Consider the following 22,205-nt stretch of genomic DNA (forward strand, 5'->3'; position numbering starts at 1 on the left):
CGCCTGACAGCATATGGTTTTCAGGATCCATCTTCCCTTTGCAACGAGAAAGACATTTAGTGTTTGCTTCAGACACCTCTCCTGTTTTCTAAGATTTCTCAAAGCCTGCCAATGAGAGAGGATGCTCTCACAGAACGAGCTTATGGCCCACTAGCAGAGCAGCAGCCATGTCAAGTTGGCCCCAAGGGCCCCTGCCACCTGGTATGTATGCCTTGGTGTAATACTCTCCTCTGGAGTGTGGGTGGGTGGTTCTTGTGACTTGCTCCTAATCAATAGAATATTATAAAGTAAAAGGATATGATTTTCATGATCAGGTTATATGACATTGTGATGTGTACCTCCCTGATCAACTCCATTGCTTCTCAGCTTGCATACTTTGATAAAATAAGGGGCTTGTTGGAAAGGCCCATTTGGCAAGGAGTTGGGGGTAGCTTTTGGATACCAGCCAGCAAGGAACTGAGGCCTTCATTCCAACAGCTCCCAAGGAAAAGAATTCTGTCAATCACCATTTTGGAAGCAGACCCTTCCCCAGCTGAGCCTTCAGATATGACCCCCACTTTGGCTGACACCTGGATTGCAGCCCGTTGAGGAATCTGAGTAGAGGATCTAGCTCAGCTGTGCCATGCTGCATAGCACATCATTACAAACTTAGCAGCTTGAAACTACTACAGGGAGACGGGTAAAATGTCAGTTACAGAGTCCAGCACAAATAATGCCCTTTTTTTATTACAAATCTTTTATTACAAAATTATAAGCATGTAATTCTGTACCATAGCAATATCACACTCAAGCACACTATGTGACATTTTAGGTGAAACATTCAAATTAAAACCATAAATTATTACATCCATATTATTACCCTACCAACCACTCAAGCAAGCTTTACTTCTGCCAGACCCTGTATAGTTCAGCAGAAGGAGACAGAACATGTAGATTCTTAGGAGAACATGTGATAGAAGGCATGTAACCCAGGCTGAGTATGTTAGAGATGCTTTTACAGTGACCTCTGCATGGTTTTATGATGACCTCTGAATATTCAAGAATTGTATCAAAGTGTATTTGATACAGTACACCTATCCAGACATTTTTCACTGCTCAAAACAGGTTTTGAACTTGTCATTTTTGATGCCTGTTAGTGCATCTGCAGTTTTTTGTTTCACCTCTTCCACACTGGCAAAACGTTCCCTGTTGAGGACTATTTTCATCCAGGGAAACAAACACTGTTGCTCAGGTAAGATCAGGTGAACAGGGAGGGTGGGGCATGGGATTACACTGTTTTGGATCAAAAAATGCCGAACACTCAGTGCAGTGAGGACAGGTGCACTGGTAAATCACCCATATTAAATGGACCAACACATTGAAAGAGTCTTCAAAAAAATTCCGTGGAGCTGAATGCAGCCTCTAACAACACCAGCTTGTGCTCTGATGCAGATGGGTTCCTAGAACACTCACCTAGTGGGGGAAACCTGCACTACACGGGGCTCACCCTCCAGAAGAGAATTCCAGTTTTTTGGGCCCCTACTCGTACATATTTAATTGAGAAGCTATAATGTTCCAGACCTAGTTGTAGGCATTATGAATAAACAAAAAAATAAATATCTGCCCCTGTGGAGATGATGTTCTAGTAGTAAGACAATAAACTAACTAACATAGAGAATGAAGATCATGTTACATGATGAGAAATGCTGGCCAAGAGGAGTAACGACGGCAGATCTTCAGGAAGTATGAAGAGAGGGCATTGTGAGATTTCTTGATCCCTATCATGGACTCCTCACCTTTCTCTTCCTTTGAGAATCTGCCCTGCCATGCTGCACTTTTCTGGACATTGGTGCACTTTTTCCCCACCCTACTTAGTCCCTCTTCTGTTTCCCATGGAAGCCAGGACTGAACAGTGCCCTAGGTAAGGTTTTTTTCTCCTTCCTGAGCAAATCCCATCAATCAGCATCACCCCTGTAGCTGGAGCCAGGGAGAGGCTAGTGGGGTTTTCTCTCAGGGCCCAGCCGCAAGGATCAAGCACTGTCTGAGAAAAGGCAGGATTGTTTTAAAGCATTTTGCTGGGATGGAAGAACAATAATTATTGACGCAAATCCTAAGAAGAATAGGATGGAGTCCGAGTTACTCTAAAAGGAGATTTAACCAAAGAGAGGACAAAGTTCAATTAGGTCTCTGTGATACTGAAGGGTGACTCAGGGTATTGAAAGAAGTATTTACATTGCATGGGAATAAAATTTTCCACATAGAATCCTCCCTGAACAGGTGGAGGATCCATTGTGAAGCAACAAAAATAAGCTGCCTAATAAGCTGGGAGCTTGTTTCAACCTGATTTTACCACTCAAACAAACAGAATGAAGATGGCCTTCAGGTCTCTTAACATGACTCCTGAAGAATCTGGAATTGGTTAAACCCATGCCCCTTCTCACTGGCCACATGAGCAGGGTCATCCCCAACAAACTGTCTCTGTTCTGGGGCTAATCACCAGCCCTCACTCCCAGGTCAGACCCCACCCCAGCCAACACCTCCTGCTCTGGGCCTCTGGTCTCCCTAACCCAGGTGAGCCATTGCAAACAGAGGCTCTGGCTGTATATGTCCCTGCTGCTGGGACAATGTGACTAGGCTCTTGCCAAGTTCTCAGCTAGGAGAGCATCTGAGTCATACAAGACGTGAACCCCAAACTGAGGTTCCCCCAGAGCTGTGTGGTACTGCCTCCTTTCCACCACTTGCACCTTAGCTCCAGTGTCACCTCATCAAGGTGATCTTCTCAGCTGGATCCCTCTAATCAAAGTACATTCCCCATTCTCCACAGCTTCTCTTCTTCTCACACATGTTCAACTTCAGAACAGTTATCATTCTCTGAAATAACCTTATCTACTCATTTATTTGCTGGCGTGGTTTCAAGTATACTGAATTATTCAACACTAACCCCTTCACCTAGAACAGTCCCCAGCATGTAGCTGGTGCTCAAAATAATATTTGTGGAATGAATGCATAGTCACATTTGCTAGTTTTGTTAGTCTCTGTTCTTAGATTCTGTGAATCCAAACCTGCTTCTAAACTTCTATTGAAAATTTCATCCAAAACTGTGCTCTGCTCTGGAAAACTGACAGGTTCATATCACATGAGGAACAGAATAGCAGCATTTTTCATCCCTCCCTTCAAGGCTGGTATTGACAACAGCAGTGACAGTTTTCAGCAGGTACAGTTGCACCCAGCTGAATGACAAGCCTAGTCACATCGAAAGCAGCGGCACAGCAGGCTGTCATGACAGGTGACCACGGGGGTAGAACATGAACAGCTTGATCATAAACATCCCTAAGGAGTTTCCAAGATCACAGGAGATACTTTGAGGGCACAGCTCCAGCCACAAGCCATCCAGGAAGAAAGAAATCATGCTGAAAATTTAAATAGAGGGAATTCAAGATGAGGAACTGGTATTCAATTGTGAGAGCATCGGGAAAGCCAATCAGGGAACAATGAAACCACCCAGAGATTCACAGAAACGGGTAGCCACCACTTGCTGCTCATGTAGCTAAGACACAAAGGAAAGGACAGTTACGAAGCCCAGAGCTGGTGGGGAGGGAGAGCATCCTCTGGGAGGGTGTGCGGGTATGGTGGGCCCACTGGGTGGGAGCTAGAACTACTGACAAGATAGAAGCTTCTGTTGCATTTCTCAGAAAAGGAAGAACAAGCACCCCAACATGTCCTTCCATTTCTAGTCTCTCCTCAGTGCCTCCCAATACCCAAAACTGCCTGGAAATCAGCATACAGAGAAGCCAGGACCAGCTTGAGAAGGTCAGCCCTCCTAGCTACAGCCACAAGGAAAGCTTAAAAAGGGTCTGAAGGCCAGCAGTATAATGTCAACCAATCCAGCTACTCCTAGCCCAGTATCCTAAATATGGTACTGATGAAATACAATCTTCTTTTGTACTCCATGCAGGTGGGACCAGAACATTAGATTATATAATCATAAGGGTGTGAACTGCATGGGTAACTAGAACATGTTAAAACTTGTTCCTGGGGAAATGCTAACATTCTTTAGTATTCATATGAGTCAGGTCACCTTTGTCAAAAGTTAGGATTAGCACAGGTGGGGCTCTAATCACATGTCCTAACAAGATTCAGTTCAGCAAATATTTATAAAACCCTGCTCCTAATTTTTTTTGAGGTCATGCACATAGGAACAAGTCTAAGAGTTCTGAAATGTGTTTGCCAAGGCTGTATCCTTAAATCTTTCCCTGCAACTAAAATGGCAGCAACCATCTTTGAAACAAGGACATAGGAGTAATTATGCTGGATCCCAAAGTCCCTAGTCCCAGGGTTAAACAACTTCCCAAACCCAGCCTAGGGGTCCAAGCATCATGCTGTGGATTATGCTACAGCAAACATCAGGAATGTGAGTGCCCATGGCTCTGCCCTCTGTCAGTTAAACATGCTTGGCCAAGAGAGCCCAACAGATGGACTACCTGGCTTTTTTAAGGTGCAGGCAGGAGAAACTAAGAGCACATCAGTCTTGTTAAGTTAAGCAGATTGAAATCATAGCAGGCTGAGGTAGCTGGATATTGCCTGGCAGGGTTCCAGAAAACAGGAGCGAGATAGCAAAGGAGTCTCAGCAATGTGCATAGGAGGCCCCTGGACTGTATGACTAAATACTGAAATGTGAAAGTCCACAAAGCCACACAAATAAGATGAGGGAGCTATTAGTTGAACAGTTTCCAGAGATGCCAGAAAGCTAAGACATGTTTGAGTTCTAACCAGCCAGAGTGAACAATCTTTGTTGAACACCCATGGAATTCAGTACAGAACTAGAAGATTAATGTTTTAAATTCTAGAGGAACCACAAAAAAAAACAAAAGACTAAAAGAGGTAAGCTAGTAAGACAGTAAGTAAGCTAAATACACCAATTAATAGAATGTTAATACAAAAGAAAGCAGAAAAACATAAAGCAGAGGAACAAAGAACAGATGAGACAAATAAAAAACAAATAGAAAAATGGCGGATTTAAGTCCAAGCATATAGATAATTACATTAGATATAAATTGTTTAAACATTCCATTTAAAAAGCAGAGATATTCACACGGGATAAAGCAAAATCTTTTTTATACATGTTCTAAAAGAAACAGACAGATAACACTGTTTCTATTTACAGATGACATGTTCTCAAATACAAGGTTCCAAAAACAACGTTTAAACTGATATAACTGATATGTGGGTTTAGCATGAACACAGAATACAAAATCAATATTAAAAAGATCAATGAGGATAAAGTAGGTGAACGCTACATTCCTCTCTTCCCACAACCAACTGGAATTACAGCTAAATTATAGAACAATCATCCTAAAAACCAACAGAAGACTAGCTTAAGTCTTATAACTGTTGTATCCCGAACGCGAGCAGAAAATCAAATGGAGATGTGTGGAGTGCACTTAGATGGTACTTTATTTTCACCTGCGCAGGGGCGAACTCCCAGGGTGCCCGTTAAGGCCGCAAAGGGGAGCCGCACCGAACACTTACAGGCTAGCTCTTTTATTTATGTGCGAAGCAAGCAAGCAAGCTACAGAAGTGGGAGTTGCGGTTATCTCTGCATAGCTCTGGGGTCAGGAGGAACTTTGCTCTGGGGTCAGGAGGAACTATCTGTCTGTCTCCTGTTGATAAGCTTATTTTGGATGAGGATTTGTTTCTCTTCCTTATCCATTCTAGTGACCTTCAAGAGGTTTTCTGCTTAGCAATGCTTATAATTGTCTAGCCCTCTTTCCTAGCTCTCAACAATAACCAAGATGGTAGGAAAGGCAGAGATGTGAAAAGGTCTGGGCCTTATGACCATGGGCAGTGGTGGAGGTTCCAGAGGGAAATCTCACTGGTGGTGGGTTCTGCCTAACAAGCACAGGGTCTAAACTCCAAGCTGAGCTCTCCAAGCTGAGGACGCCAGAGCCAGGAAGAGGCACCCACATAATATCTGCCTGTGAAAAGCAGCAGGGTTTCTCTCTGCCAGGGAGAAACATGAGTCTATTAAGGACACAGAAAACTTCTTAAAGGGCCAATGCACAAACTTCTGTTTACAGCCATTCACCCTGAGCTACAGCAGAGGGAGGGCAAAGTGGACTAGAGTCACATGAGGAAAGTTTGGGATTTGTGGCTCAGGGGAGCTGAAGGGACAGCCACAAAGATCCCTATACTGAGTCATTTTCCCAGCCTGTAGATGCTATCTTTCTTGCGTGGGGCAATCCCATCCATGCAGCACCAGCCTTGGGAAAAGGAATAGCCCCACCCTCTGCACTCCCTCTCACCCAAAGCCATGGAGCTTAATCCCTGCTGAGAAGTATAGCCAGAGGCTCTTTCAGTGACTGAACCTAGCAGGCAGCTGGCAGAAAAAGGCAGGCAGAGGCAGATCTCAGGGAGTCTTGAAACTTTCTCAGACCTGTCCTCAGGCCTGGTGCTGGTAAAGGGCAGCCTTATATACAGCTTGGTCATTCCTGCGTGCATCCAGGCCCAGCTGAAGTAGCCAGAAACTGTGGGTCACTTGTAGCTCCACAGGTCACACAGGGCCAATCAAAGGCAATGTCTAACACAGGTCTGCATCAGAGTTCCTCCTAAGAAGCCCAGGAAAAACACACCCAGTAGCCATCTTCAGACAACATCAAAGCAGGGTCCAATAAACCTGACACGCAGCATATCCAAAGAGAATCTCAGCAGGCACCAAACCCAGCTGAGGCGATTCCACTCTGTGGGACCAGCACCGGCACCAAAGCTTGCAGGCCATGGTCAGGGTTGTGCCTCAGAGTCAGCCAGTCTGAGAGTTAATCACCTGCACAAAAGGGCCCTTATCAGTCAAGAATCAGTCACATCAGGAGGGCCCACATAACCCATACAAGGAATATTCCTGAAGCCCCAAGCTCAGGGATCAAGGAGACTTCATTATTAGACACCACAGGATACCTACCACATAAGGCCGCCCCACAAAGACTAGGAGTCATAGCAGACCTATCTAATACATAGAAACAAACACAAAGAGGTGTTCTAAATGGGAGGATGAAGAAACAGGCCTCAAGTGGAAGAACAAGATAAATCTCCAGAAAAAGAGCTAAATGAAATAGAGGCAAAAATTTATCAGATATATAGATCAAAGTAATGGTTATAAGGATGCTGAGCACCATGAAAAAGGACACAGAATCCCTAAAAAAGTACCAGTCAGAAACGAAGGATATATGAAGGCAACAGTACTTGAACAACAATAAAAAAAGATAAATAAATAAAAAGAAATGAAGAATATACTGGAAGGAATAAAACAGTAGTTTGGATGAAGCAGAAGACTAAATCAGTGATTTCTAAGACAAGGTAGAAAGAAACATCCAATCAGAGCAGCAAAAAAGAAAAACATTTTAATGAAGACAGTTTAATGGACCTTTGAGACAACATGAAGTGTAACTACATCTGCAACATAGGGGTACCAGAAGCAGAAGAGAGAAAGTGAGGTTGAGAACTTGTTTCAAGAAATAATACTGAATACTTCCCTAACCTGGTGAAGGAAAAAGACACATAGATCTGGGAATCACAGAAGGTCCCAAACAACATGAACCCAAAGAGACCCAACCCAAGACATGTCATATTTAAAATGGCAAACATTAAAGACAAGAAGAGAATCTTAAAAGCCACAAAAGAAAAATAGTTACCTACAAGGGAGCTCCAATAAGATTGTCAGCTGATTTCTCAACAGAAACATTTCAGGCCAGAAGGGACTGGCATAACATAGCAAAGTGATGAAAAGCAATGATCTACAACCAAGACTACTTTACCCAGCAAAGCTATCATTTAAAATTGAAGGAGAAATAAAGAGCTTCCCAGGACCACTCCCCCCACCCCCACTACAAAAAAACAGTAAAGGAGTTTTCTACTTCTCAAACCAGTATTACAAGAAATGTTAAAGCTCTACTTAGGAAAAAGGAGGAGAAGAAGAAGAAGAAGAAGGAGAAGAAGAATATTAAGAAGAAGAAGGAAGAGGAGGAGGGGAGGAGAAGAAGAAGGAGAAGAAGAAGGAGGAGAAGAAAGAAAGAGAAACATAGTTAAAAGAATAAAAAGGCAATAAATACATACCTATAGATAATAACTTTATATGTAAATGGCTTACATACTCTAATCAAAAGACATAGGGTAGCTGATTGGATAAGAAAACAAGACCCATATATATATTTTGTCTACAAGACCCACCTCAAAACTAAAGATACAAACAGACTGAAAGTAAGGAGATGAAAAAACATATTTCATACAAATGGAAATGAAATAAAAAAGCAGGAGTAGCAATACTTATATATGGCAAAATAGATTTTAAAACAAAGGCTATAGTAAGAGACAAAGAAGGACACTACATAATGATAAAGGGGTCAATCCAACAAGAGTATATAATCTTTATAAACATTTGAGCACCTAACATAGGAGCACCTAAATATGTAAAGAAAATCTTGTTGCACATAAAGGGAGAAAAAAATAGTAACAGTCATAGTAGGGGATTTTAACACCCCATTGACAGCAATGGATGTACCTTTCAGATAGAAAATCAACAAGGAAATGGCTGCCTGGCACACCAGATTGATGGATAATTGATATCTTCAGAGCATTTTACCCTAAAGCAGCAGAAAATACATGGAACATTCTCTAGGATAGACCACACAATAGGACACAAAACAAGTCACAATAAATCTAAGAAGATTGAGATCACCTTAAGAATCTTCTCTGACCTTAATGGCATAAAACTAGAAATCAAACACAAGAAAAAACTACAAAACAAACAAAGACATGGAGGCTAAATAACTTTTTACTAAACAATGAATGGGTTAACAATGAGATCAAAGAAGAAATCAAAAGATATCCTGAAACAAATGAAAATAAGAATACAAAAACCCAAATTCCGTGGGACACAGGCAAAGCAGTCCTAAGAAGGAATATCATAGCATTACAGGCCTATCTCAAGAAACAAACAAACACAAAAAACCTCATATAAACTATCTACTGAAAGGAACTTAAAAAGAACAACAAAGAAAGCCCAAGCAAGTAGAAAAAAAAAGGAATATAAATCAGGGCAGAAATAAACAAAATAGAATCTAAAAAAAACAATACAAAAGATCAATGAAACCAAGCCTTGTGTATTTGAAAAGATAAACAAGATTAACAAAACTGTAACCAGATTCATCAATAAAAAAGAGAACCCAAATATATAATACCAGAAATGAAAGAGGAGAAGTGACAACTGACACAAAAGAAATACAAGGATCATAAGAAAATATTATGAACAACTATATACCAATAAATTGGGCAATCTGCACAAAATGGGTAAGTTATTATAAACATACAATTCTTCTAAAACTGAACCAGGAAGAATTAGAGAATCTGAATAAACAGATTACAAGTGAAACTGAAGCAGTAACCAAAAAACTCCTCACAAAGAAAAGTCCTGGACCAATGGCTGCACAGGCAAATTTTACCAAACATTCAGAAAAGAATTAACACCTATCCTTCTCAAACTACTTCCAAAAATTCAAGGGGAGGAAAGACCCCCAGACTTATTTTACAAGGCCACCTTTATCTCAATTCCAAAACCAGAAAAATGCACTACAAAGAAAGAAAATTATAGGCCAATATCATTGATCAATGTATATGCAAAAATCCTCAATAAAATATTAGCAAAGAGGATTCAGCAATAAATTAAAAAGATATACACCATGATCAAGTAGGATTTATACTGGGGATGCAAGTTTGGTACAATGTATGCAAATCAATAAACTTCATACACTACAGAAACAAAATGAAGGATAAAAACCACATCATCATGTCAATAGATGCAGAAAAAGTATTTGATAAAAATCCAGTGCCCATTTATGATAAAAACTCTCAGCAAAGTAGGAAGAGGGGACAAATATCTAGAAATCAGTTGTATTTTTATACACCAGTAATGAACTCTCAGAGAGGGAAACTAAGAAAACAACCACATTTACCATTGCTTCAAAAAATAAAATGAAATACCTAGGAATTAATTTAACCAAGGATATAAAGACCTGTACTCAGAACATTAGAAGATACTGAAGAAAGAAATTGAAGATACAAATAAGTGGAAGCATATTCCATGTTCATGGACAGGAAGAATTAACATCATTAAAATGTCCATACTACCCAAACCAACCTACAGATACAGTGCAATTCCTATCAAGGCATATTTCACAGAACTAGAACAAGTACTCCAAAAACTTATATGGAACCACAAAAGCCCCCAAAATAGCCATGGTGATCTTGAGAAAGAAGAACAAAGTTGGAGGTATCACCCTACCTGATATCAAAATATACTACAAGCCTACAGTAATCAAAACAGCATGGTACTAGCAAAAAAAACAGACATATAGATCAATGGAGCAGAAGAGAGAGCCCAGAAATAAACCAACACCTTGTAGTCAATCAATATTTGGCAAAGGAGGCAAGAATATATAAAAAGGTAAAGACAGTATCTTCAGTAAATGGTGCTGGGAAAACTGGACAGATAGGTGCAAAAAAATGAGACTACAACATCTTCTTATAACATACACAAGAATAAACTGAAAATGGGTAAAAGGCTTAACTGTTAGACTCAAAACCATGAAAATTCTACAAGAAAACATAGACAGTAAAATTTCAGACATTTCTCATAGCAATATGTTTTCTGATATATCTCCTTGAGCAAGGGAAACAAAAGAAAAAATAAACAAATGGGAACCAAAAAACCAAATGAAACCAAAAAGGTTTTGCAGCAAAGGAAATCATCAACCAAATGAAAAGATAACACACTGAATGGGAGAGCATATGCACCAATGATATATCTGATGAGAGTTAATATCCAAAATTTATAAAAAACATATACATTCAACACCAAAAACATTCAATTAAAAAATAGGCAAAGGATCTGAATAAACACTTTTCCAAAGAGGACATACAGATGGCCCATAGACATATGGAAAGATGCTCAATGTCATTAATCATCAGAGAAACGCAAATTAAATCCACAGTGAGCTATCATCTCACATCTGTCAGAATGGCTATCATTATTAGTAAATCAACAAACAACAAGTGCTGGAGAGGATGTGGAGAAAAAGGAATGCTCGTGCACTGTTGATAAGAATGCAGATTTGTGCTGTCACTGTGGGAAGCAGAATGGAGTTACCTCAAAAAATTAAAAATGAAACTGCCTTATGACCCTGCAATTCCACTTCTGGGAATTTATAAGTAACTCAAACCAGGAATTAGAAAGAATATATGCTCCCTTATGTTCATTGCAGCATTATTTACAATAACCGAGATTTGAAAGCGGCCCAAGTGTCCATCAGCAGATGAATAGATAAAAAAACAAACAAACTGTGGTACACTTACACAATGGAACACTGGGCAGCAGAAATAAAGTAGGAACTCTGATCTCTTGCAACAGCATGGATGGAACTGGAGAGTATTATGCTAAGTGAAATAAGCTAAGAGGCAAAAGACAAATACCATATGATCTCACCTATATAAGAAGAAACTAATGAACAAAACAAACAAACGTGCAAAATAGAACCAGAGGCATGGAAACAAGGAACAGACTGAGAGTGACCAAAGGGGAGGAAGGGTGAAAAGGGGGAAAGAAGGGGAAATGTCTAGTCAAGGAACAGGTGTGAATGACCCATGGGCATGGACAAGAGGGTGGGGCTTGACTGTGGGAGCTGGGGATGGGTGGAGCAGGGGAGAGCAATGAGGGAAAATTGGGACAACTGTAATAAAACAACAATTTTAAGGAAAAGCAGTGGTACAATTACACAATGGGATTCTATATGGCCAAAAAAAAGGAGATCTTACTTTTTGCGATAGCATAGATGGACCTGGAGAGCATTACACTTAGTGAAATAAGTCAGTCCAAGTAAGACAAATATCATATGATTTCACTCATATGTGGAATCTAATGAACAAACTGAACTAACAAGCAAAACAGACACAGACTCATAGAGAGCAAGTAGATAGATGTTGGGCGTTGGAGGGAATGGTTGCCAGGATGGAGGGATTGAGTGAAAAAACAAAGAATAAGAAAAAATACTCATAAACATGAACAACAGGATGGTGATTGCCAGGGTGAGGGGTTGGGTGGAGGTGGAGGAGGTGGAGGGGAAATCAGTGGTGATGGATGGAGGAGACTTGGGGTGGTAAACACACAATACAGTGTACAGGTGATGCATTGTAGAATTTTTGCACCTAAAACTTGTATAACTTTGTTAACCAGTGTCATCTCAATAAACCCAATAAAAATAAAACAAAAATAAATAAAAGATCAGTGGTATTTTTATATACCAGCAATAAAACAATCAGAAATTGAAATTTTAAAAACAGTATCACTTAGTATTGTATTAAGAAAGAAAATATTTAGGGACAAATCTAAACATGTGTGCAAAATTTGTATGCTAAGGTATTCAAAATGTTGACGGGGTAAATTAAGAATACCTAAATAGATGGAGAGATAGGCTGTGCTCATAGATCAGAAGACTCAATATTTCTGAGACGTCAATTCTTCCCAATATGTTTCTCTAGATGGAATACAATCCTGGTAAAAACTCCAGCACCTTTTTTTTGAAATTGACATACTGGCTCTAAAATTTATGCAGACAAGCAAAGGAGTCGGAGTAGTGAAAACAGTTCTCAAAAAGAAGGAATTTGGAGGATTCAAACTACCTGATTTCAAGACTTACAATAAAGGTATAGTAAGAGAGGATTCCTGTCTGGAGAAATGAAGACATTAAACAACTGGAATGCCCCAGGAAAAATATCTCACGGAGTAGATCAGCTGCACTCACTCCACCATGACCTTCATCACCAACATGTGCTGAAACAAAGCAAAATAAACTTCTCAGCACGTTTTAGTCAATACTTCCCCCTAGTGTGTGGCCATGACATACATTATAGCCCAGGATTCTGACCACAGACATAAAAGAGTTTGAGGACATATAGTGACCATTTCCAAATTCCCTTTAACTAGCTTACTTCACAAAGCAGAAAACTGAAAAGTCAGGTGTCTGTCCCAGGTCACACAGCAAGTGACTGGCAGAGATAACCAGACGGATTGCTGTCTTCCATCTTCTGCCACCTCAGCAGTTAACAATGGACAGGCCTGCAACAAAGGGCTCCATGTATGAGGTGAGGCTGCCTGTTAGGCTTTCAAAGACTCAACAAACTGTAAAGCACTCAGTACTTGCCCCCGCGGAATTTGTAACCTAAAACAGAGAGATTATGCCATAGCTTGAAAAAACACATAATAATAATAATCCCAATTCATTCAAGCAGGGTCCTTGTGGGGGATAATTTGCATATGAAGCCAGAAAAACTGAAGAGTTAGCAGAGACCAAATAATGAGGTTTTGTGATAAACTAAGGATTTCTAACTTAATCCTGGCAAGAAGGATGGCTATGGAAGGGTCTTGAGCAGAGGAGAACTATGACCCGGTTTTAAATTTAGCAAGGCCATTCTGGCTAAGGCAGAAGGAGAGCAGGCCTGGGAACAAATAAGCACGGCTTTGTCTTGGTATTACAGGGTATGCAGGATCTGAACTTACGGTAAAGACTCCTCATTTCCTAGGTTAAGGAACTAGGGGTCGACAATGTTATCAAGCTTTATGGAGGACACGGGAGGAGTGAGAAGATTTGTAAGGTCAACAAAGTAATCATTGCAACACTGGACATACTGAGTTTAAAGGCCCTACAGACAGGACATCCAGATAGAAATATCTGGTAGGCAATTACACAGGCAGGCCTGGAGCTCAGGTGCACAGTGTAAATTTTAGCTACAAATTATCTGAGCCTTGGAGACACACAGCTGCCCAGGGAGGTCACGTAGAACAAGAGGACAGAAGGGCAGTGGGTGCAAACCTGCCTTACAGGATGGGCAGAATCCACGTGTGAGACAGAGGAGAGCAGGAGGGGCTCACATCACGGAAGAGAGGCAGGCAACGTCAAGAAAAAAAAATATGCTAAACACTGTCGAATGCTACAAAAAAATATGTTAATAGTGCTGATAGGTCAGGTAAAGCAAGGAAAGAGAATGCATCACGAGTCTGACAACATGAAGGTCGCTGGTGTTCTTGAGAAGAATAATCTCATGGGAGAAAGCCCATGCAGGCGGATTCAAGAGGGTAGAAGGACAGGGAGTAGAGATGGTGCAGACATACTTTTCAGGCACTTTTGCCAGAAAGAGAAATGAGAAAATGATCTGTTCTCTTGCTCCCTCAAAGAAAATCTGCTCTTAAAGCACCGTTTCTTCATAAAGGGTTGTACAGTCTCAGACCTATAGGAACAATTGATGAATACCATCTTACTATGCTACTCTTCTCATAAAATATTTATCTTTTACAAGGGAAAATAGTTTTAGGCCAAAGATGTCACTCCTTGTTTGGGCCATACGCCTACCAGAGACAGATGTCCCTCCACCCCACTGCAGAGTTATATGGCCGTTTTGGTGGCTAAACCACATTGCACAGCCAACAAGCTGAAACCCTGTGTCCCTCTTGGTTTCTGTGGTCCCTTAAAGAAAATTTTAAGCACAGCACAAAGACTTAGGTGGAGGATGCTACTTAGTTAATATTATCAGACACCAGGAAGCAACAACTGACTGTCTTGATCTTGGAAAGTATGTCAGTAATATCAAGTGCCCTATTACTTCCAATAGCTCATGAGAGAATAATATTTATGAACCTACCTTCTAATGCTTGCTGGAGCAATAGAGTATCTTTGCTGTCTAGGGGCAGCCATAACTGCTAGAAACATATTTCAAGAATTGACATCAGTTGCAAACTAGCTTTCCACCTCTCCCCAGAGTGCTGAAGTTTTTCTTTACACCAGGAAATTCTCTCTCTCTCCCTGCACACTTAGTGTTCCATGTCAAGAGTGGGAAGATGTGATAGGACAGAAAGATTTAACTGGTCAAGGGAAGAACGATGAGGGTTTCTAGAATTGTCCCTGGCACTGATCTTAGACGCAATCCAGATAGCACTCTTGTCTCCCTGAGGCCAGCAGAGTTGAGTGACTCTGCAGAGTTCACCCAGGAATTACTGGGGACACTGAGATTATAAAGATGACTGGTGTTTTTTTGCAAAATGTCACACTATCCAGAAAGGCTATGCCATCTAATGGTACACCAGAGGGTGGGCTCTGGAGCCAGTCTGCCTTGTTCAAATCCCAGCCCTGTCACTGATGCACTGTCACCGTGGGCAGTTTTCTTCATCTGCAGTGCATTGAATGAGCCACTTACCTTCCCTGGGCAACACCAATAGAATCGTTGGGACATGTACATAACTTAAGACAAAAAAGCTCTTAGCTCATCATATCAACAGCATTCAATGAATGTTAACTTTATGTTATTGCCTGTCTGAGACATTCAATTCTAAGAGTTAGACAACAATTCTACCATAAAGGAGCCTGGAGTTGTTCAAGGAAGAATAACAAGTTATTTTTAAATATATTTATTGATTATGCTATTACAGTTGTCCCATTTCCCCCACTTCACTCCACTCCATCTTGCCCACCCCGTCTCTCCCACATTCCCCCCCTATAGTTCATGTCCATGGGTCATATTTATAAGTTCTTTGGCTTCTACATTTCCTACACTATTCTTACCCTCCCCCTGTCTATTTTCTGCCTACCATTTATGCTACTTGTTCTCTGTACCTTTCCCCCCTCTTGTCCCCTCCCACTCCCCTGTTGATAACCCTCCGTGTGATCTCCATTTCTGTGGTTCTGTTCTTATTATATGAAATGTTAAAGGGATTTATCTAAGAAAAAGAAGATTAAAAATATGAACAGTAAGAATGACAGCAAACTCACAGTTATTAACAACCACACCTAAAACAAAAACAAAAGCAAACTAAGCCAACAATTAGAAGAATAACAAGTTTTAAAATCGCTAAAGCTCAGTAATGATTATTCTTCACTGGAGGGCAATAGCAGCCCCCAGGAACTCCTCTAGAGGAACTGGCAGGCCTATTTGCTGCCCTTGGGGCTGTCATGGGTTCTTGAAGGACACAGGCAACCCTGTAAAGGGCTTGAGGTTGAGGGAAGAAGGACAAACACAAAGCCCCTAGGCAGATGCCAGGCAGCCAGCAGACCCACCCAGGGAACAGAACTGGAATGGGGGAACTAACTCTCTGATCTGAGCTAGATAGGAAAAGCCTGGTGTCAGCAGACCCTGGGGCTATGTGGGGCAGGAGGGAGGTTGGAAGGGGGTAGAGGTAGGTCAGGCAGATGAGAACGTAGCTCACAGATGAGAACAGCCGGAACAGATGTTGCCTGCTTTCAGATCTAGGATGGGTCCCTAGGAGAGAACTGGCAAGGAGCTTAAGCAAGCATAACAGCCCTGCATGTCAATGGTTCCCTCGTGAGTGGGTCCCACTTCCCACCTGTCAAACCTGATATCTTTTTGCTGAAAAGATAACAACCATTCCAGCCAATACTGGAAGATTAGTATCATTTTAAGATTATGCTTCCCAAAGTCATTTTCCACAGTCTCTCAGTAATTGCCTTAAAATGGAGGTTTTATCAGTTTTTCTCTCTTCACTTTGGTATATTTGAGAAGTGTTGGGATGTAAAGCTCAGTTGAAGAACAAAGCACAGTTCTAAACTTCTCTGTCTTCATCATTCATTCATTCAGTAAATACCCATGAGCACTCTGTGTCAGGCACATGAAGAAGGGGGAGACATGGACACCTGCCCACATTGAGGGCCTTGGGTGCCAGGGTAGACCATGCAGTATGTGTGTTTGCTGTGTGTCTGAATTTAGGGTTCCTAGAAAGACCCAGAGGCAGAGAGCTACATTCAGAAGGTTTGGGGCAAATATTCTTGGAAGATACAGCTGTAAAGATGTGAGGAAGGCAAGACTGAGTGAGGGAGAAGCTGACCTGTAAAGCAGTTGCAGTTGTGGCCTCTGCTAATCCTATGGAGAGCTCTAAATTGGGGATGAGTTGTCCAATTGAGGCAAGGGGGCTAGGCCTTTGCATACCTGCATTAGTGGTCGCTGGCAGAGAATCCTCTCTTCAGGGTGGGCAGTTTCCTGCTTTCAGGGGCAATTCCCAGTGAGGGGCACAGCTGTGGACCATCCTGCCCATTGAGAACTTCTAGAACTAAAGACAAATCATCAAACACAGTGGCCACACCCTCCCCCTTACACTTTATGAACATCAAACACTGCATCCCAGATGAATGGGCCAGACTTATCCCACACCCTTAGAAAATTCCAGTGAGTTGGGCTGCCTATTAGTATATCCTTCCAGGCAAATGAGAACTCAGAGACAGCCTGAATGAATGTTTCATCATCTCTGAGAGTTTAATCACCCAGAAGAGCATCTATTGCTTCATTAACCCTCTGTGACCATTACAGTTAGAAAAGCAAACAGAGCAGCTAGACAATGCAAATACTACCTAGCCACCAGCCAGGTGAAGATGGAGGCCATAGTGCTGCCAGGCAGTGTTACCTGGGCAACAAGTTGACAGCTAATCCTGCCCTAAGTAAGCCTTTTTAAGAGGCCCCCTGTGTCTTCAAGTAGCACTCAGGGCAAGAGAAGCCAGAATAACAACTTAGTTAAACCTCCCAATGGCGGCCACCAAATGCTGTCTTTCTTTTTCCAGCTGAGAAGCATATGAGAATATTATAGATTCCAAACATACCGGTCTGCAGCACCAGGCCGTCACATAACTGAATGAATGAGGGGAGGATGTGGGGCCAGGATGGAAGGTGAGAGAAGGTGAGGATGGGAGGGTGGAGAGACGGGGTCCTGTGACTGTGGCATTGAGACTGGTGAGGTGAGCTAAGTCCAATGGGAGAGTGAGCTGTCTTATGAAAGAAGAGGAGAGGTCAGAAGGGTTGTCAAAATTTGTCTAATCTAGTCCCTCATTTTATAGAAAAAAAAACCCACTAAAACCCAGAGAGGAGAGCTACCTTGCCTAAGGTCACACAGCTAGCTCATGGCAGAACTCACATTAAAATAAAACTTCCTGATTTCTATTACAGGATTCTATCTACCTCCCTAAAGAAAATGGAGGAAAAGAAGAAAAGTGGGTGACAAAACAGGTGAAGAGGGAAACTACAAACAAAAAAGGGGGAGATAAGGGTGAAAGATTAAACTGAGAACGAGATAGAAACAGGCAAAGAACAAACAATCATCAAAACTGATGCTGGCTCTAGCCCTGACTGGTTGGCTCAGTGGGTTGGGCATTATCCCACAAACTGAAAGATCACTGGTTCGATTTCTGGTCAGGGCACATGCCTGGGTTGTGGGCCAGGTCCTGGGTTGGGGGATCCATCAATGTTTCTTTCCCTCTCTCTCTCCATCCCTCACCCTCTCTCTAAAAATAAGTAAATAAAATGTTTTTTAAAAAACCAATGCTGATTCTGAAATTCATGTGCACAAGAAGAGCACTGAAGCTAAATTCTCCAATTTTCACTTTCATGATTAAGCAAATGAACACATTACTTGTCACTCTTGTAGTAAGAATGGTCACTTGGACCAAAAATTAGAGACAAAATGTCAGCCTGGCATCCTGAGCAGGGAAGGATATTTGCTTTCATTCTTATCTCAGCCCAGAGGTGGGGCCAGGAGGGCACCGCCAGACCTGGGGACCGGAGCAGGGCAGGGAAGGAGACCAACATGAGGGCCTCCTCTCATCCCTCCTTCATGGCATTTGATGTCACTGGCTGTCCCACAGAGGGAAGACAGCTTCATCATCAGGTTATCTCGTTTTCCAAGCTTTAGTGATGAATCTCTAAAGGTTGGCAAGTGAAGCAATTAAATTCTTGTGTGGTGGGGTCACTTGGTGTTAAGTAAAAAATTTGATTCTGCCAGACAAGAGACTCATGTCATTACTCACATCATGGTCCCCAGACGCCCACTGTCATGTTCCTCATCAGCCTCCCTTCCTTGAGCTGACTCATTCTTGATCTCATTTCTCTCCAGAGTGTCCAGAAAGGGTGCACTAGGGGTCCAGGTGGGAAGGAAAGTTATTTGCATGTTGGTTACCTAAGGAAATTGAAAATCTGCCACAGACACAGAGTGAATTGATTTCCTGTAATATCTGGATTCTAAAGTTACTGGTAAAATAATATTAGAAGCAGATAAGGAACTAGTAAGGCTGAAAAAGCAGAAGTTAAGGAGCAGAGCAGGAGGAGGTGGAGAGCAGGTGGGGCCTTCAGTAAAACTGGGTGTTCAAAGCCCTTGTTCACCTGCATCACCCATGAACCTGTCTCTACATTTCTAGATGGTTCCAAACTTAAAACCTGAATCTTGGAGTCTCTCCCATCATGCTGAATATGACTCTCACTTCCCTTGGCTTGATGATTGAATCTTCTGTGTTCCTGACCCTCCTTCTTCCTTCTATCCTAGGATTGCCCTCCTTGCTCCTGACCCAGTAACAATATGTCATTTATTCAGTAGTAGGCACAATGCTAAGCACTTTACAGGAACTATCACATTCAATAAACTCTGGCTCTCTGGCTTCAGTAGTACATGGACATATACCCAAGGTCCATCTCCTCTGCACAGTTGGGGCTGGTGTGCCAGCTCATCCAAGGTGTGTGCCCCAGAGTCACCAGGGAAACTTTGTCAAACTATGCATACCAGGCCCATAAAAACCTTCTGCAATAGAATCTATTCCTAGGAGTTCCCCAGATGGATGGAGGGATGACTCCTGGTTAAGAGCTGAGGATCTGAGCTCTAAAGGGCATCCTGGCTTTACTGACCCCACCACACCAGCAAGACATTAACCTCATTCGTCTACCATGGAGTCCCTGTTGTGGGTCCCCCAGTCTGGACACAGGGACATCTAGCTTCTCCCACACATTTTATTCCAAAGTTTTTAAAAAAGTGATTAGGGGTAAATCAATGATTGGGGTAATCCATATTTCATCTCTCCTTCTTACACTGTGCTCAGAAACTCCTTTGTCAGAGACCCTGGAAGAACTTTTGAGCATGCTACATCCATAACTCAAAAGGTCTACAAAATAAAGATGCTAATGACAACCAGAAATAGGATTGTTCTGCCCCAAGATCCCATGATAACAGAAGACAGCCTGTGAATCAGATAATCCAAAGGCCAAGGGGCAGGGAAGCTTGAAGCAAAAGCAAATGGGGAGCCCGTCACCTGATAACACCACCCAACCCACCATTCTCTTTGAGTGTTAAATAGGAAAGTAATTAAGAGTAATAAAAACAATAATAGCTGAGCTATGCTGCTTGAAAGAATGTATGGGAGATGAGGAGGTGGTACCCTTGACCTCATCCACTAAGAGAATAGGAAGGATTTTTCTAAATGTGAAAGCCACCCACTAAACAAGGTGTTGACGAGCTGCAGAGAAAAGAAGAAACTTCCAATGTTGCCCAAGGCAAACAAAAGGAGGAAAATGCCAGGACAGTGGAGCGAGTGATCACGAGCAATCAGGATTTTGAACCAGACAGGCTTGCATTCAAATACCAATTTCTCCACTTCTTACCTATGTGATTTCAGGAAAAGACACAGCTTCTTCAACTATAAGTGAGAAGAATCATCATACCTATGTCACAGGGCAAATGTTGGATGTTAATAACCAGACAACTTAGCTTCCTAAGAAACTTTAATTAAAACAATATGTGTAAAACACACTTACCCAGTGCCGATGACTGGGTAAGAGTTCAACAGACAGCTGATAATGACCTTGATGACATAGATGTTCCCTCCCCTCCAGACTTCCATTTCTAATTTGATGAATGTTAGGCAGGGGCTTTATTACTCAGAGCCTCATTTTTCCACACACACAAAAGGGAGTAATTACGTCTAACCCCAATCCTACTTAAGTCTTTATTTTCCCAAAGGGTTAAGATATGTAGGGCAATACTCAATTTAAAAAGATATTGACCTTCAACCTTAAAAAAAAAGATCCATTGTTTGGGACGACATGGATGAACCTGGAGGACATTATGCTGAGTGAAATAAGCTAGACACAGAAAGACAAATACTGCACGATCCCACTTATATGTGAAATCTAACATAATTGAACCCACAGAAGCAGAGAGTGGAATGGTGATTGCAGGGGCTGGAGGTGGGGGTGATGAAGAGATGTTGGTCAAAGGGCACAAAGTTCCATTATACAGGATGAATACAGTCTGGCAATTTAATGTACAGCATGGTGACTACAGGTAAACATCCTCATGCATACTTCAAATTTGCCGACAGGGTAAACCTTGTGTTCTCACCACACACACACACACACACACACACACAGGAAATGGTAACTATATGAGGTTATAAGGTGATGGTTAAGAACTGTAGATCTGTTAATGAGCCTAATTGTGATGATTACTTCACAACGGATATGTATATCAAATCATCAAATTGTACACTTGCCAATTATACCTCAATAAAAAAAATGACATTGGCACAGTGTAAAATGGTATCAGCATTCTTGCCTTTCTGTGACTTCTAGCAACAAGATGTGAATCCCAATGAGCCAGACAGAATGAGAATCACAGCACATCTGGAGGACACAGGAGCCAGAGAGAGGAGTGGTGAAATATTAGGAATACTTGCAAGATTAAACACACTGCTAGAAAAGGATAATAAACACCACAATAAAAGGCAATGAGGATATTTAAGGAAAACCAGGAAAAGCACAAAAAGACTTCCAGGGACTTACTCAAAACTATGTTTTAAATTTTAAAATTTAGCATATGAATTAAGAAGAAGATGGTCATTCACTATTGAGACCAAATGTAGGAAATGTGACAAAATACAGAAGAAAAAAATATGAAATGAAAATCACAGTTGATAAGAGAAGATACTGTTTGGGAGGAAAATTGTTTTCTCTACCTTCTCAGCTCATCTGGTTGGTCTAAGAAGAAAACTGACATGAAACAGACTAACAGGAAAAACTCAAATTTTATTTTGTATATATGAGGGCTCCATAAATATGAAGCCTCAGAAAGTCGGCCATTGACATTTACATGCCATTCTGAACTAAGGAGAGGTGGGTAGAAATCTGGAACTTCAAAAGGAAAGAAGTCCATTCGTGGGGAGATGGGAAAAGAAAATGGTTGGTAAACAAACATTTGCCATGCCCCGCTGAGACAAAGGGAGACAGAGGAGTGTGAGTAAAAAGGCCTTGCTGAGTTCCCCCCAGTCTACCACACACAGCTCATATTCTTCACGGATATCTCTAGTGATAGC

General features: G+C 41.6%; 1 long non-coding RNA gene across 1 annotated transcript; it reads right to left on the bottom strand.

Annotated features, from left to right (window-relative positions):
- Positions 1–17,012: 17,012 nt before the first annotated feature.
- Positions 17,013–20,562, bottom strand: LOC123478288 (uncharacterized). The gene is made up of 3 exons (XR_006653452.2): positions 20,497–20,562; positions 18,879–18,983; positions 17,013–17,134 (listed from the first exon to the last, which is right to left on the bottom strand). It is a non-coding gene; the product is annotated as an uncharacterized lncRNA (long non-coding RNA).
- Between the last annotated feature and the right edge of the window lie 1,643 nt (positions 20,563–22,205).

Source organism: Desmodus rotundus, chromosome 4 (genome assembly GCF_022682495.2).
Source record: "Desmodus rotundus isolate HL8 chromosome 4, HLdesRot8A.1, whole genome shotgun sequence".
NCBI lineage: Eukaryota > Metazoa > Chordata > Mammalia > Chiroptera > Phyllostomidae > Desmodus > Desmodus rotundus.